This window comes from Salmo trutta, chromosome 7 (genome assembly GCF_901001165.1).
Source record: "Salmo trutta chromosome 7, fSalTru1.1, whole genome shotgun sequence".
NCBI lineage: Eukaryota > Metazoa > Chordata > Actinopteri > Salmoniformes > Salmonidae > Salmo > Salmo trutta.
This window is the reverse complement of record NC_042963.1, coordinates 40,426,993-40,443,709: the sequence shown is the minus strand read 5'-3', so window position 1 is coordinate 40,443,709 and position 16,717 is coordinate 40,426,993. Positions and strand designations below refer to the sequence as shown.

At 44.7% G+C, this 16,717-nt stretch overlaps 1 protein-coding gene across 4 annotated transcripts in view; it reads left to right on the top strand.

Annotated features, from left to right (window-relative positions):
• The window catches only part of LOC115197407 (thromboxane-A synthase-like), a 143,525-nt gene that overhangs the window by 105,449 nt on the left and 21,359 nt on the right, over window positions 1-16,717 (top strand). The window lies entirely within an intron of this gene.

Here is a 16,717-nt window from a genome sequence, read left to right as displayed (position 1 = left end):
TGTTCACAATCACCTATAATTGCCCTCATTGGTTGTGACAGTATGTTTGCCATGATGGTCTATTGATACTAATAGGATCCAAACCAGATTATGTAAATGGCCGCACTGTCCGCTCCACCTGATGGTGAGACTGTACAGAGTTGAGGTCAATTCCATTTCAATTCATTCAATTCAGGAAGTAAAATGAAACTCCAATTCCATTTTTCTGAATGTCACTTTACTTCCTGAATTGACAATTGAAATGGAATTGACCCCAATCTGGTATTGTGGGCTTCAGCAGCACCACATAACATACCGTCATTTTGCAGGGGTTTATGACCAAGAGACCCAGTCCTATATCAACTCCACCTTAGCTGTAATAAGTCCATCTCTGCAGCAGTACCAGTCTACCACTCTGCAGGCCAGCAGAGGTGATGAGTGTGAAAGACAGACAGTGATGGGCCCTGGCTGGAACAAAAATAAATGAGAGAGACTTGGGGGGATGGGCAGAGAGGGAGGGGTGGGTTGACATTTTTAAGAATGAGGATTTTCAATCTGTTTCTCTGGGGTCACAGCGACCTGCAGTTTGATGTGCGCTGCCACTATATTGCGAAATAAAGAACCCAGACAGCACGCAAGCTTTCACTGCATTCAATAAGGATGAAAACTGCTCTTTGTCTGGCATCCAGATGAAGACTTGCAGCGCGCGCGCGCACACACACACACACACACACACACACACACACACACACACACACACACACACACACACACACACACACACACACACACACACACACACACACACACACACACACACCCTCTATTGTCACAGCCACGATCAACTCTGCAGCATAACACTGGTCTAATAGTGGAGAGAAACAGTTTGTCAGGGGAGTGGAGGATCTAACAAGGCCATGGGTATGTCCAAAATGGCACCCTATTCCCTAGGGTCCATAGGTCTGTGGTCAGTGCACAATATATGGAATAGGGTAGTGCACAATATATGGAATAGGGTGCCATTTCAACACAGTAATGGCCTTGTTAGATCCTCCACTCTCCCGTCTCTCTTCCTGCATCCTGATACCCTGACCAAGGCCAGAGCAGTGGAGAACAGAGAAGAGTGGAGCAGACAGCAGACCAGAAGACAGGATCAAACGCACAGACTGGAGAGTCTGGAGTCAGACACTATTTCATTCTTTCATGTCCTCTTCCCTCGTTCTACGTCGTGCCGATACACCGCTCTCTGCTCTCCAATTCTCAATCCTTCAACTCACAGGGGAGGAAGTGTCTACAAAGAGAGCTCTTAGTGTAAACTAACTAACTCTGCCTGTTTGCCTTCTGGTGTTTTATTTCCTGATCAAAATGCATCAGCGCTCACTTCCTCACTGTTTTATGTCCTTTTTTTATCTTGGTGTTATTTATTTTCTCATTGCACATTTTCTGCAGTGGACTTTTAGCCTTTTGTACTCTGACTTGCCTCTCTGAAATAGAGCACTGAATTGTAGCCTTCAAAGCACCGCAACAAGATCTAGTATTTACTGTTACATAGCCTACTGTAATGAAGGAGCTGAGATGAAGAGTACTGTCTGCTGATGGGACTGGATATCATTTGTCTTAAGGGTAGTTTTACTGAAAGGCTGCACCACTGATAATTACAGTCTATTAACGACACTGTTGTCAACAACTCTACTGTTTTTTGAAGCCTTTTGAAAGTCCTCTGCTACTATAAGATTGATTGCTCTGGACTCTGGACTCACCTACCTCAAAATGTTACACTCCTGAACCTTTTTAAGGCGTCTTGATCAGAAGCAGGTTTTCACAACATCGTACGAGAAATGTTACAATAACGTACAGCCGAAGAACTCATGTTATGGCAGGGTTAATACACATCTCTATGGAGGGCTAGTGAGCTGTATGTAGCTAGTTGGTGAGGGAAATTGGGGTTTTCAACAATCGGGGTGAAAAATGTTAGTTTGACTTTGGGAACTTGATCAGATACACAGCAGTACCTGTGGACTTAAACTCTTTTATAGGCTAGCTTGATCTACATTTGACCAGACATCTGGCAGGTGACTGCAGTGTGAAGGTCAGTTTCTCTCTCTCACTTCTCCTACCGTGCTCATCACAGCTAACTCAACTCACGGCCATTCAGTACAGTGAAAGAGACTGACTGCGTGGTGTTTTTTCCTGCTACCACAAGGTTGATCCGCTCCTGAAAGTATTTTGAATGATTGTGTCAGGTACATACAGTTGAAGTGGGAAATTTACATACACTTAGGCTGGAGTCATTAAAACTCAACCACCAACTGTTGTCACCTACTTCAAATACTTATTTCCCTCATTAAAATGCAAATCAATTTATAACATTTTTGACATGCATTTTTCTGGATTTTTTTGTTGTTATTCTGTCTCTCACTGTTCAAATAAACCTACCATTAAAATTATAGACTGATCATTTCTTTGTCAGTGGGCAAACGTACAAAATCAGCAGGGGATCAAATACTTTTTTCCCTCACTGTATCTCCCTAAATAACAGAATGAGTTGAAGCAAAGCAAGGCCCCTAATGACATGCAGAAGGTGTTAAGACTCAAGATGGAAAAGGAGGAGAGACCAACGCATTTTAAATGACATGTTTCAGCCTGGGCTGCCCATGCTTTGCTGCTCTGCTCCCCTCCCCACCGCACCGGGAGGGAGAGAGGGAAGAGAGAGAATGAAAGAGAGAAAATGAAAGAATAGAGAGTGAGAGAGAGGAAGAAAGGAAGTGAGAGTGTAAAGATAGAGGAAGAGATTGGGGGTACAGGGTTCAGTGTTACTATAGGTACAATAGGGAGCTTGTCATCTATAGTTTAAAGGAAAATTCCACCCAAAATCTTTTGGTATTTTTTTAATTAGTCCATTGTTGACATAGTCCAAAAATGTTTTGCACGTCAGCAATCAAGATATACAACGAAAAATACATAAATATTTTGTATTTTGAATATTAAATATCTTGAAAACATGATTGCTAAGTTGCAAAACATTTTGGGTATACTATATATCAACAATGGACTAATGACACAAATTCCAAAATGTTGTTTTTGGGTGCAGTTTCCCTTTTAAGTTACAGATAAAAGGTGATGAGTTATTCAGGGCACCTCTTATTTTTGTGTCCTGTGACTATTTTTGGTTGTTGCTGGCCTCTATGGGTGTTGCAGAGGTAAGACCTGTTTGCTATGAAGCACTAAGAGCTGCTGTAATCCTATAGCACGATGCCAGGCCTGGCAGGAAGAGGTGTCTTTGAGATTCTTCTGAGGCTCTGCCCAAAGCGCAGGTCAACGGTCAAAACATCACTCATGCTGTCTGAACTAATTTCGCACAAACTCTATTGTGTACAGATGCAGGATTTTAAGGGGAGTGGTACATTTGGGCAAATCAAGTCTAACATTTTAAAGTGGAAATTGCACTGAACAAAAATATAAATGCAACATGTAAAGTGTTGGTCCCAAGTTTCATGAGCTGAAATAAAAAATCCCAGAAATGTTTAAATGTGCAGTTTTGTCACACAACACAATGCCACAGATGTCTCAAGTTTTGAGAGATTGTGCAATTGGCATGCATGGTCGTGGTCGCAAATGTAAGTGTAAGGAATTGAAACTAAGTAGCCTATCAATGGTTCAAAATTTTGCTTCGAATCCACCAAAGCTGTTGCCAGAGAATGGAATGTTCATTTCTCTACCATAAGCCGCTTCCAACGTAATTTTAGAGAATTTGTCAGTACGTCCAAATGGCCTCACAACCGCAGACCAGGTGTAACCACGCCAGCCTAAGACATCCACATCTGTCTTTTTCACCTGCGGCATTGTCTGAAGGGGATGAATTTATTTCAATTGACTGATTTCCTTATATAAACTGTAACTCAGTAAAATTGTTTATATTTTGTTCAGTAAACAACTTTTAGAAGCCTTTTTAAACCTTGAGTACACTAAAAGTTTGCATTTCCTGCAGTGCAGGTCATTTCCTGCAACAACAGGGTGATCAAATTAAGATCTTACATCTGTATATCTCAGACATAGGCTACAGTCACTGTCAGTCTACACTTGTTGTTTACAAAGTATGTGACAAATATATACTTTTTGAATCAGCAATAACTTGTTATTCTTCATATCAAGCAGGGAGAGAGACCATGAGAAAGAGACAAAGAGAGAGAAATAGTGAGAGAGCGAGAATGAGAGAGAGAGAGAGAGAGAGAGAGAGAGAGAGAGAGAGAGAGAGAGAGAGAGAGACTTTTGACTTTTTGTCTTTCTTTATTGAACCATTCTCATTTCATTTAAAACTCACCACCCAACCCCCCCTTAAAAATAAAACCAAAAATACATCCTGTGATGCATACATGTACCACATGATACAAACCAACATCACAATACTCAAAACAATACCCACTCCTACAACCGTATATCCAAAACATCTTCCCCGGCTATACAGACAGCCCCCCCAACACACCATATCTCCTGAAACATCTCCACACTTTTTATCATTTTATAGAACTCAAACTCAACCCTAAGGCGCGCAGAGACCATCCCATTAAACAATAGTAAAGGGTCTGTTATCCCCCCACCTTTCATCCTGTTCCTCCTTGTTAGCCAAATAGACAACTTCGCCTGAGCAAACAGAAAATTCAACAAAACACATTTGGCCTTCTCCTTATTTGAATACCTGTATCCCATTATGAACACCTCAACAGTAAATAACACCCCCAACCTCTCACACAGACATTCCAACAGAGACATTAATGGAATTAACCTGGTGCACACAGAAAACACATGGTGCACTGTTTCTTTCATTTTACAGAAAGGACACTCCTGCCCAACTCCCGGTTCAACCCGTGCCAGCCAGCTGTTAGTGGCCAGGGCTCCATGTAGAACCCTCCACTGGAGGTCCCCTGACCTCTTTGGTGCTGGGGGTTTGTAGAGCCCCCTCCATCTAAAACCCACCATACTCTCCGCCCCACATACCCCCTGCCACTGATGTGCCTTTACTCCTGTTAGGCTCCTAATGTTCCTCACCTTAACACAGAGGTTGTAGAGGGCTTTACCTCCCACCCCTTCAAACTCCCCCAGGCTCGGAGTGTTAAAATCTAACAAGTCCTCCAGACCCCCTTGCCAGTCTCCAGTCTCTGCCGTCACCTGCAGTGGCGGAAAGCTTGGTGGCCCCTCTCCCTTTGGCTGCTCAAACATCCCTCTTACCGGCTCAGACAGTGCCTCCTGGACCTCCTCCAGGAATCTCTCCAGCAGCCTAAGAGACATTATCCCTGTTTGCTGTGCCGACTTCCGGGCTTTTCCACCCCTCCTCTCCCAGCAGTCTCAAGTCACCCAGCCTTTTTACACCCCCTGCCATCAGTTGTCTCTGCAGGGTGGCCGACGGGACCGATCTCAAAGGGATGGCTGGGTTGTGGAAGATAGGCTCCTCCCACACCCACAGCCCAGGCTCCACACCCCCTTCTCGTGTGGGCCTTAGCAGCTGCCAGGCCCTCAGCACCCCAGAGTAAAAGTCTGAGAGACCTGCTGTACTCAGCCTCTCCAGCCTCGTGAGGAACAGCTGCCGGTCCAACCCTAATCCGCCAGCTCTCCTCAGCAGCGCGCATGCTGGTTCCCTCCAGCCAACGTCAGTATGGTACAGCAGTCTCTGCACCGCCTTTAGCCGGAAAGCAGCCATCCTGCTCTCCAGTTCCACCAGGCCCTGTCCTCCTTCATGGACGGTCATATACAACACTGCTGCCCTCAGCCAGTGATGGCCCGACCAGAAGAAGTCCACCAGCTTGCGTTGCAGGTCTGCGAGCAGACCGGCGGGGGGGTTGAGGACAGCCAGTTTATGCCACAGGGAAGATGCCACCAGGTTGTTAATTATCAGCACCCTCCCTCTATATGACACTTGGGACAGGAGCCACCTCCACCTGGCCAGTCTTGACACCACTGCCTGTGACAGCCCCTCCCAGTTCTTCCTGACCCACCTCTCCGAGCCCAGGTACACCCCCAACACTTTAAGCCCTTCACAACCCCACTGCAAACCCCCTGGAAGCAGAGGAGGAGCCCTATCCCCCCATGCCCCGCATAACAGAGCTTTGCTCTTGCCCCAGTTTACCTTAGCTGAAGAAGCTCCCTCGTACACCTTCAGACTGGTCTCCAGTGCCTGCATATCTTGGCCATCCCTGACCATCACAGAAACATCATCTGCATATGCTGACACTGCTATTCCTGTCAACACATCCATGCCTGTCCAGCACACTCCCTGCAGTCTCCTGCGTAGCAGTCCTAAAAAAGGCTCAATGGCTAGTGTGTATAACTGCCCAGATAGAGGGCATCCTTGTCTAATGCCCCGTCTCACCCAGACTGGCCTACTGAGCCCCCCTCCCACCTTGACCATGCATGACGCCCCAGCATACAACAGCTTCACACATGTCAAAAAACTCCTCCCAAACCCAAACACAGACATCACATTAAACAGATACTCATGGTCCACTCTGTCAAAAGCCTTCTCTTGATCTAAAGAGACCAGTCCGAAGTTCACATTAGACTCTCTCGACAAGTCCAACATGTCCCTAATTAAGAACAAGTTGTCCGTGATTGAGCGTCCCGGTACACAATATGTTTGGTCCTTATGTACTATCGAGTCCAAGTGGGACTTCAGTCTGTTAGAGAGGACCTTGGCAAATATCTTGTAATCCGCACAAAGCAATGCCACAGGCCTCCAGTTCTTAAGTTCACACAAGTCCCCTTTTTTGGGCAGGAGAGTCAGAGCCGCCCGACGGCAGCTCATCGGCAACTCTCCTACCCCGACGCATTCACGCAACACGCAAAAGAAATCCTGTCCAATTATTCCCCAGAATTTTTTATAAAACTCCACTGGGAGTCCATCAACCCCCGGTGCACGACCGGTGGACATCTGGGTTACGGCCTCTGCCAGTTCATGGGACAACAGAGGAACGTCCAAATCATCCCTCTGTGCCAGAGAGAGTTTAGGGAGTCCTGTGAACAAGACCTGAGCACACAAAGGATCACACTCTTCTGCCCTATACAATTCAGTATAAAACTGCACAGTCCGCTCCCGCATCTCACCCACCACAGAGGTTACCCGCCCATCAGACAGCCGTAGACAATGCATACCCTTGGCTTCACTGCTCTGTCTTTCCAAACCAAAGAAGAAGGAGCTGGGAGCATCCATCTCCTTGAGCATGGAGAATCTAGCTCTTACAAGTGCTCCCCTTGCTTTAACCTGGAAAAAACTGCCCAGGTCCCTGCGTAATTCAGCTAAATTAGCCTGGAGGCCTACATTGCCTTGCCCCACCATCTGTACCTCCATCTCCCTAATACACCGCTCTAGTTCCCCCAAAACTCTCCTAGCCTCTGAGGATGAGAGAGTTGTGTACTGTTGACAGAAAAGCCGAATTTGGACTTTTCCCACATCCCACCATTGGCTCAGAGACTCATAATCCTCTATTCGCTGCCTCCACCTTTCCCAGAAGGTCTGGAAACCTGCGCAAAAAGTGGCATCTTGTAAGAGCTTTACATTGAATTTCCAATAGGATGCCTGCCGGGGCCCTGGTGAAATAGACAGCCGAGCCATGGTTATGTGATGATCGGAAAACCCCACCGGGAGAATGGTAGCGCCCAACAGCCTATTGCTCCGATTCCTAGACATATAAAACCGATCAAGTCGGGCTGCACTCACCCTAGCCCCAAAAACCTTCACCCATGTATACTGTCTTGTGTTCGGATGTTTAGTTCTCCAAACATCCACTAGGTCAAACTGATTAATAATATCCCTTAACACTCCCACTGACACTGAATGAGGCTCTTCCCCATTTCTGTCTTTTGTAAAATCCATTGTGCAGTTCCAGTCCCCTCCAACCACCAGTGTCTCCTCAGGCACTACCTGTGAGAGTTCCTGTCTAAGACTCCCAAATAGAACCCCTCTTTCTCTCCCTGTGTTAGGCGCATACACATTTATAAAGACAAACCCCATATTGTTAATTTCTGCTTTAACAACAAGGAGCCTACCCCTACACACCTCCTTTGAGGAGCAAATTTTTACAGACAGACCCGGTGCAAAAAGGACTGCCACTCCTGCACTAAGATTTGTCCCATGGCTCAACACACTTGCCCCTTTCCACCAGAGCCCCCAATCGACTTCATTCAATACATCACTATGTGTCTCCTGCAGAAACAACACCTGTACTTTTTTTTGTTTTACATATTCACCCAACACACTCCTCTTTCCCGCATCTCTGGCGCCATTTATATTGAGCGAGCCTACCCGTAGAGTCTCCATAAGAAGTGGGAGAAAAGCCAGCAGAGAAAGAGACCAATAGCAAAGCTCAAAAACCCCAGTGTCAGAAAGAAAGTATACATCTAAACAGTGTCCGAAGGTAGACCCTTACGCACTGTTGTGACCCACTTCCTCAACCTAAACCGTTTCCTGGGTGAGAGGACACCATGCCCCTCATTTCTCACAGCATGTTGTACTGATCGTACAAACTTTCTTGAATCAGGGAAAAAAGCCTCAAGATTGACTTTTTTCCCCTTGGTCTCATTCAGGAACCTTGTCAGTTCCCTCACCGTGTACTTAGACCCCTCTGCTTGACTGGCTGTCAGCTCCGGGCCTATTGAAGAGGAGTCTGAAAAAAATAACTCCTCATCCTCTTCCTCAGACTCACTTTCCTCCTCATCTCTATCTCCCACCCTGACCACCTGCCCTTCCTCTCTGGTCAGGGCATCTCCCACAGCAACAGGCAAAGTTTCCATTGTGCCTTTAACCACACCCTTTTTCCTTTTCAGCTTGACACCCTCCTCCTCCCCCCCTAGTCTCTTACACTTCCCCACTGTACTCTCTTCATCCACTGTCATAACCTGACTAGACTTAGCATCCTCTACACCACCCTCCATATCATAGCTAAACCCAGCCTCAGCTACCCCACCATCTCTAGCCTGACAAGGCTCAGCCTCCACTACCCCACCATCTCTAGCCTGACTAGGCCCAGCCTCCACTACACCACCATCTCTAGTCTGACTAGACCCAGCCTCCGCTACACCACCATCTCTTGCCTTACTAGACCCAGCCTCAGCTACCCCACCATCCCTGGTATGACTAGGCCCAGCCTCTGCTGTCTGCATCTCATTACCCCCTGCACTTTGATCTCGATTTCCCCCACCAGCGCTTGTACCCTCACTTTGTCTACGGCCTTTATGTGGGCATGCAAAGCTCTTATGCCCCAAATCCCCACACTCAAAACACCGTAGACTGTCTGTGCTGGCAAACCCTGCATAGAGCCCCTCCCCATGCCTCACTTTAAAATGCACATTTAGCTGTTGCTCATTGTTGTTCAAAAACATAAACACTTGCCTCCGGAACGAAACAACGTGCTTAACAGCAGCTGCCTGAAAGCCTGCCGACAGTACACGAAACCCGCTAGCAAACTTACCAAAACGACTCAGCTCTTTCCTGATCTGATCGTCCGTAATAAACGGAGGTAAATTTGCAACGACTACTCTTGTCGAAGGGGTAGAAAGAGGTAAAACTGGCACCAACACATCCCTTACAAATATTCCGCTAGCAATTAGCCTACCAACCAAATTTTCTCTTTTCATGAACACAACCACAGCTTTGTTCATTCTAGAAGCAGAATGTATAAATTCAGCTCCTACCTGTTCGCCGACCGCGAGCAGAACCTCCTCCACCTTAACTCCATTCTCAGGAACACACCTGAATCCATGCCGTATCGACAGCATCTCCTCCGCGCTAGGCTGAGAAGCCATCGCGCATACCACGCCTTGCAAACCCCAGAAAACTTACTCTGTCCTCTTCCACCCTAACTCTGAAAAAAAACTGTGGATACCGCTAAAACAAATATTGCATTAACCGTATACCATAGAAAATAAAATGTAAGGAAAAGATCAAGACAAGAGTCTAGAAAGTTAGTTAGGACAGAGTCCTCCTCACCAAACACTCAAACTCCCAAAAATTCCCAGCATGCACAGAGAGAGAGAGAGAGAGAGAGAGAGAGAGAGAGAGAGAGAGAGAGAGAGAGAGAGAGAGAGAGAGAGAGAGAGAGATATATATATGCCAATGCTCCTGCACACACAGCATACAGAGCTAATCTGCCAGGCCCAGTGTGTGCTAGTCAGAGCAGAAGCCGTAGCCATAGCGGTCTGCCGCAGCAGCAGCTTACCTTTCCTGTCTAAATTATTCATCTACATCCTGCCTGGGAGAAGGGGCCTCAGATAGACCTTTCTCTGAGAGGGGATGTTCTCTCATTGCCTCTCCTATTCTCTTTCTATTCCTTTGGACAGGATGAAATGAGGGCCAGGCTGTGTGTAGAGCTGTAGAGCAGAAAGCTCCTTCCCTCTCTCCATCCCAACTTAACATTCCTCCCTCCTTCCCTTCCTCCCATGGGTCATTGTTCAGATGTTAAAAAGCTGCTGCCCTCTTGATTATGTGGGGAGAGGGAGAGAGTGAGAAGGGATGAAGGGAAGGAAAAGGACAGAGAGCGGGCTTTGAGTAGGGAAGTAGGGAAGGGAAGCACAGAGCCTCTAACTCCCCATCACCAAGACCTTGCACTGGGTGAGAGACAGAGAGAGGGGGGGTCAAGAAGGGTTTATATTTAGAGCAAGAAAATAGATAAAGGGAAGGTGGGGGTGGAGAAAGAAAGAGATGGAGAGGGAGGGAGAATCATTGTGAAAGAGGGTACAGGGTAAAATGAAACTGATAGAAATCTGGACCTTCAGATTTCTGTACCAGCTTGTGTTGAATGCTTGTTGCACACAGTGCTGATTGAAGGAGGGCTTTTTGTGTGAAGATTCAGGTTATAATCTCACATGTGAGTGACCAGTATAGACAGAGAGGATTGAAGTGTGTGTGAGTGTGTGTGTGTGTGTGTGTTCTTTTGCATTGTATGCCAACCAAATCTTGCTATGGGCCCCCAAAACGCTAGAGGCGGCCCTGTGTGTGTGTGCATGCATGTTCTACAGGGGCCAATCATGGGTCTCAGCACTGACGTCAGGCCCCTTCCCAGTCATATATCCGTCCAGCCCACGTCCTTAGGGTTATCTCTATTGAACATCACAAAATGTCGCCTAAAGTCGTCAGGGCGTTGTGTCATGGTCCTATGGAGGTTTTGTCTTGTTCCCGGTTTGTCCCGGGGATGTTTTTAGGACTTTCTTGTGATGTTGTTTCATGGTCCCCTGAACGTTCTTGGGTCATTGTGTCATGGTCCCCTGGAGTTTTTTGTCTAGTTTCCGGTTTGTCCCGGGGACGTCACATGAAGGTCGCAAAGAAACATTCTTCCCATAAAAAACACATTTTACCCATACAGTAATTATTATTTAACATGTCCTGGGTTTTAAACTCACAACTTATTGGTTCACAGCATTACGATCTTACTGCTACGCCACCATGTCTGAATCAATGACTGGTTTCACCTGAAGGCTATTCCTACACTTTAAACTTCAAAGTGAATCTCAGCTCTGTTAAAAATACAAGGGGGCATCCCGAGTGGCGCAGCAGTCTAAGGCACTGCATCACACTGTTGCTGCATCACTACAGCCTGAGGTTTAATCCCAGGCCGTGTCTCAACCGGCTGTGACCGGGAGTCCCATATGGCAGTGCACAATTGGCCCAGCGTTGTCCAGGTTAGGGGAGGGTTTGGCCAGGGGGGGGGGCTTTACTTGGCTCATTATGCTCTAGCGACTCCTTGTGGCAGGCCCGGTGCCTGCAGGCTGACTTAGGTCATCAGTTGAACAGTGTTCCCTCCAACACATTGGTGCTTCTGGGTTAAGCGAGCGGGTGTTAAGAAGCGTGGCTTGGCGGGTCATGTTTCAGAAAACACATGACTTGACCTTCGCCTCTCCCGAGCCTAATGGGGAGTTGCAGAAATGAGACAAGATCATAATCACAAAAATTATGAAGAAAGGGGGTAAAGAAATACAATGAAGAAAAACTATTTTATTTATCATAGTGATTTAGGAGTGACATTAAATAATTTAACATTTAGCAGATGCTCTTATCCAAAGCCTTACAGTAGTGAGTTCATAGATTTTAATACTTTTTTCATGCTGGTCCCCGTGGGAATTGAACCCACAACCCTGGCTCTGCAAGCGTCATGCTCTGCCAACTGAGCTACATGGGACTAAAACAGTATAATATGCCCCACCAACAGTAAACAACTATACTGAAAACCCAAACTCAAATTGCTGAAATAAGTAAATTAAATCAATGAGAGAATAGTCAGATTAAATGATAATATAAAGGGGTTCTATACAGTATATAGTTAGTATAGTCAGTCCTATAGTGTTATTACTGTATACATTGGCAGCTGAAAGCTGACTTGCAGTATAACAGTTTGGTACATACAATAAACAAAAACAATAACATTAAGAAATCAGGAAGTAAGGGAGTTGTTGTTCTGGAAGACAAAATGTTTTCAATAATTCCACCGTGGCTGCTCTCTCTCTCTCTCTAACTGATGTGTGCTGAATGTAAACAGCTGTCACGAGGCTGCCATCGTTAAATACCACTCTTTCCCAATTGCCCTGTGGAATAGTGAAATACAGAAAGGAGCACGCTCTCTACAGCTGTGGCGGTGGGGTACTCGCTCTCCCTCTATCTTTCTCTCAGTCTCTCTCTCCTCTCTGTTTGTCCTCACAAAATACTGTGTTCAGCTTGCGTAATGAGGGAGAGATCACTCTTATGCCATTCTGTGAGCAGTAGATCATATGGAGGTTTAGTCTGCCTTTCCTGTGGTGCCTCTCCTGGCAATGATAGCCTTACAATTACTTATTCTTCCAAAAAGTTATTTATAATATACTATAGAATATATATTTGATTTTACATTTTTTATGGAACGTAGGAAGTGAGCACACTCGGAGGTCTTTCATAGTATGGGATAGAGTAAATCAAAATCAAATCACATTTTATTGGTCACATACACATATTTAGCAGATGTTATTGCGGGTGTAGCGAAGTGCTGGTGTTCCGAGCACCAACAGTAATATCTAACACTGTGTGTATTGCTGTACTGGACACCTCCGCAATCCAAGCTCTCCTTTGTAAAAGCCTGTTACTGAATCATTACTTTTCTGAGTGTGGTGTGGCCTGTAACCTGCCATTACAACCTCTATATCATGACTCTATCTTCCTCCATGTAGAGAATAAAATATCCAGGTGCTGTTCTGATGAATCCAGTCATTACACTGGGCTGCTTTGTGTTTAATAACCATCAGAGGCAGAGAGAAAGGTTGAGTGGTGCTGGGTGATGAGTGAAATACACCCATTAGAGAAGCTGGGAGTTCACAGCCTTATATAGAGATGGTCAGAAAAGAGTGTTGGCAGAGAAATATAATTACTAGAACAGGCTTTCCCATTCAAGTCTATGTTCTGTGGTGGGTGGACTGGCGGCCATATTGAGTGTACCCATGAGTATTCTAGTGGAATTACCGTGGTCTGAGTGGCTTTTCCATTCTTGTAATTGTATTTTTATGGTATAACCATAGCTTTGGGTTGAGGTGGAGGGGTTAGTATTCCAGCTAGATTCAAGGGATGGTTCTGGGAATGGGTTGGGAGAGAGCTGACCCTCCCCCTCGGATGCTGCTATTAATATTAAGATAGTAAGTTTGTAACCGCATAAGGAACATTCTAAGTATTATAGACAGCCCCAAGCACTTTCCTGAGATTGTTTCATGGAGCGATAGTTCGAATAACATAAGTGGCTCATCTGAATCCCTCCATTGGTTACATCAAAAGGGCTTATTCTTCACTTGTTTCCCTATGGAATTTGGGAATAACAAAACTCATTCTGAGTGTTTAATAATTAGTATTTTGTTTCGGTATCCTACTTTATATTTGACTCTTTAACATGTGGCTAGGCTGTTGTGTATGATGAAGTTAACACAGATCTTTTTTTTCACAAACAAATATGGGACAAATGTGCTTGCTTATATAGGTAATCTCGTCCTGTGTACTTCTACACTTTAAGCTATGGATTAGGCCTAGATCATTTGAGTATCATCTAATACCATGTGTTAAAGCGAGTGCTTATATCAGGCAGCCTGACGTGAACTATCTCCACCACCAAATCTCATTACTGAAACAGCTCGTCTGCCTGGGGGTGTTTTTTTTATTACCATTCATCAAATCAAATATGAGTCGCTTCCAATTAAAATGGTAACCACTAAATTAAAGACCTGGTTGATGCTCTAAAACATATACCAATGATAAGATTATGTCTGTGTGTGTGTGTGTGTGTGTGTGTGTGTGTGTGTGTGTGTGTGTGTGGGTGCACGTAATTACACTCTTCCATCATGCCATGCATTTGTAACTACTGTATGTACATGAGAGGTGTACTGACTGGTTTACCTGCATGTGTGTTGATTGGTGCTAGAGGAGTCCCTGCTGAGTTGGCAGGGAGACCCTGTGTCTTCTCATGATTGGTGACATACAACAGGAGTGTTCTCCTTGAGGCTGATTGCTCTTGTGATGATTAAACATCTACAGTCTCAGCTGGCTCACAGCTGACGTGTTCCTTTTGATATGAGAACAACTTCTGAAAACAACATTACATGACTGAATGACTAACCATGACTGAATGACTAACCATGACTGAATGACTAACCATGACTGAATGACTAACCATGACTGAATGACTAAGGTATCATGTCCAAATGTAACTAATTTACAGCAACGTCAATGGAGGCTTGAATAGGTTTAGTTCCTTGCCACTTGCAGCTATCATTTGAGCCTGCCTCAGCTATTGATCTCATCATTAGTTTGTTGACAAAGACATACTGCTTTGATGCATATCGGAAATAAAGAAAAACAGCTCTTTATTCAAGCTTAAGTGTATGGTAATTAATTCTACCTGTGATTCCTGGTCTCCCTCCTGCCTCATCCCTGGATGATTAATATGGGAATGAGGCTAGACTCTGGCATATGAGGGACATCAGCTGCTTGCTTTAATAAAGTTATTGAAATGGTAATTCTCAGCTACTGGATGATGACCTATGTACAGCCAAAGATCCCTGTCTTTATATATGAATAGTAAATTATTTATGCCCTAGCACAGCTCATGACTGTGAGGGATATATAGTGATGTCCATGACACCTTGAGTTTTGGTTGTGAAGGTGATTTCTGTATGTGTGCGCTGTGTTTAAGAGAGGGAGAAAGTGTGTGTGCACGATGGAGAGAAAGCAGATGTGCAGCTTTATGGATCTAATTGTATTATTATCTGAGACCTTCGGGTCCCTCCTCTCTCTCTCCCTCTCGATCCCACCCCAGTGAAGAAGCCACAGCAGCTCCTCTGATATGCTAATGTATTTTTCCTCAGGTTCTCTGTCAAAGAGCTCTCTGTGTTCTGCCTTCTGTAGTACTGAAATATATTTAATCATATATTACTAAATGGACTGTTATGGTTGTGTCTGTACCCTGTGCTTAACCAGAGATATGGATATAATGACGAGATACTTACAGTGCCTTCAGAAAGTTTTCATACCCCTTTACTTATTCCACATATTGTGTTACAGCCTGAATTCAAAATGGATGAAATAAATAAAAAATCTCATCCATCTACACACAATACCCCATAATGTTTTTAGAATTTTTTGCAAATGTATTGAAAATGAAATAGAGAAATATCTCATTTACATAAGTTCACACACCCCTGAGTCAATACATATTAGAATCACCTTTGGCAGCATTTACAGTTGCTCTCTAGGAGCTTTGCACACCTGGATTGAATAACCTGCCCAGGGACTACAGTAGAAAATTAGTCGGCTGGCTAAAACCAGCACTTTTACTGAAACGTTGATTAATGTGCACTGTTCATGTAACAATAAAAATAAACTTAAACAATATTTGCCCATTATTCTTTTCAAAATTCTTCAATCTCTGTCAAATTGCTTGTTGATCATTGCTAGAAAAACATTTTCAAGTCTTGCCATAGATTTTCATGCAGATTTACAGTACCAGTCAAAAGTTTGGACACATCTACTCATTCAAGGGTTTTTCTTTATTTTTACTATTGTAGAATAATAGTGAAGACATCTAAACTTTGAAATAACACATGGAATCATGTAGTAAAAAGTGCTAAACAAATCCAAATATATTTTATATTTAGATTCTTCAAAGTAGCCACCCTTTGCCTTAATTGCAGCTTTGCACACTCTTGGCATTCTCGAAACCAGCTTCAACTGGAATGCTTTTCCAAAAGTCTTGAAGGAGTTCCCACATATACTGAGCACTTATTGGTTGCTTTTCCTTCATCTCGGGGGTCCACCTCATCCCAAACCATCTCATTTGGGTTGAGGTCAGGTGATTGTGGAGACAGGTCATCTGATGCAGCACTCCATCACTCTCCTTCTTGGTCAAATAGCCCTTACACAGCCTGGAGGTGTGTTGGGTCATTGTCCTGTTGAAAAACAAATGATAGTCCCACTAAGCGCAAACCAGATGGGATGGCGTATCGCTGTTGAAGGCTGTGGTAGCCATGCTGGTTAAGTGTGCCTTGAATTCTAAATAAATCACTGACAGTTTCACCAGAAAAGCACCCCCACACCATCACACCTGTCCCTCCATGCTTCACGATGGGAACCACACATGTGGAGATCATCCGTTCACCTACAATGCGTCTCACAAAGACACTGCGGTTAGAACCAAAAATCTAAAATTTGGACTAATCAGACCAAAGGACAGATTTACACCGGTCTAATGTC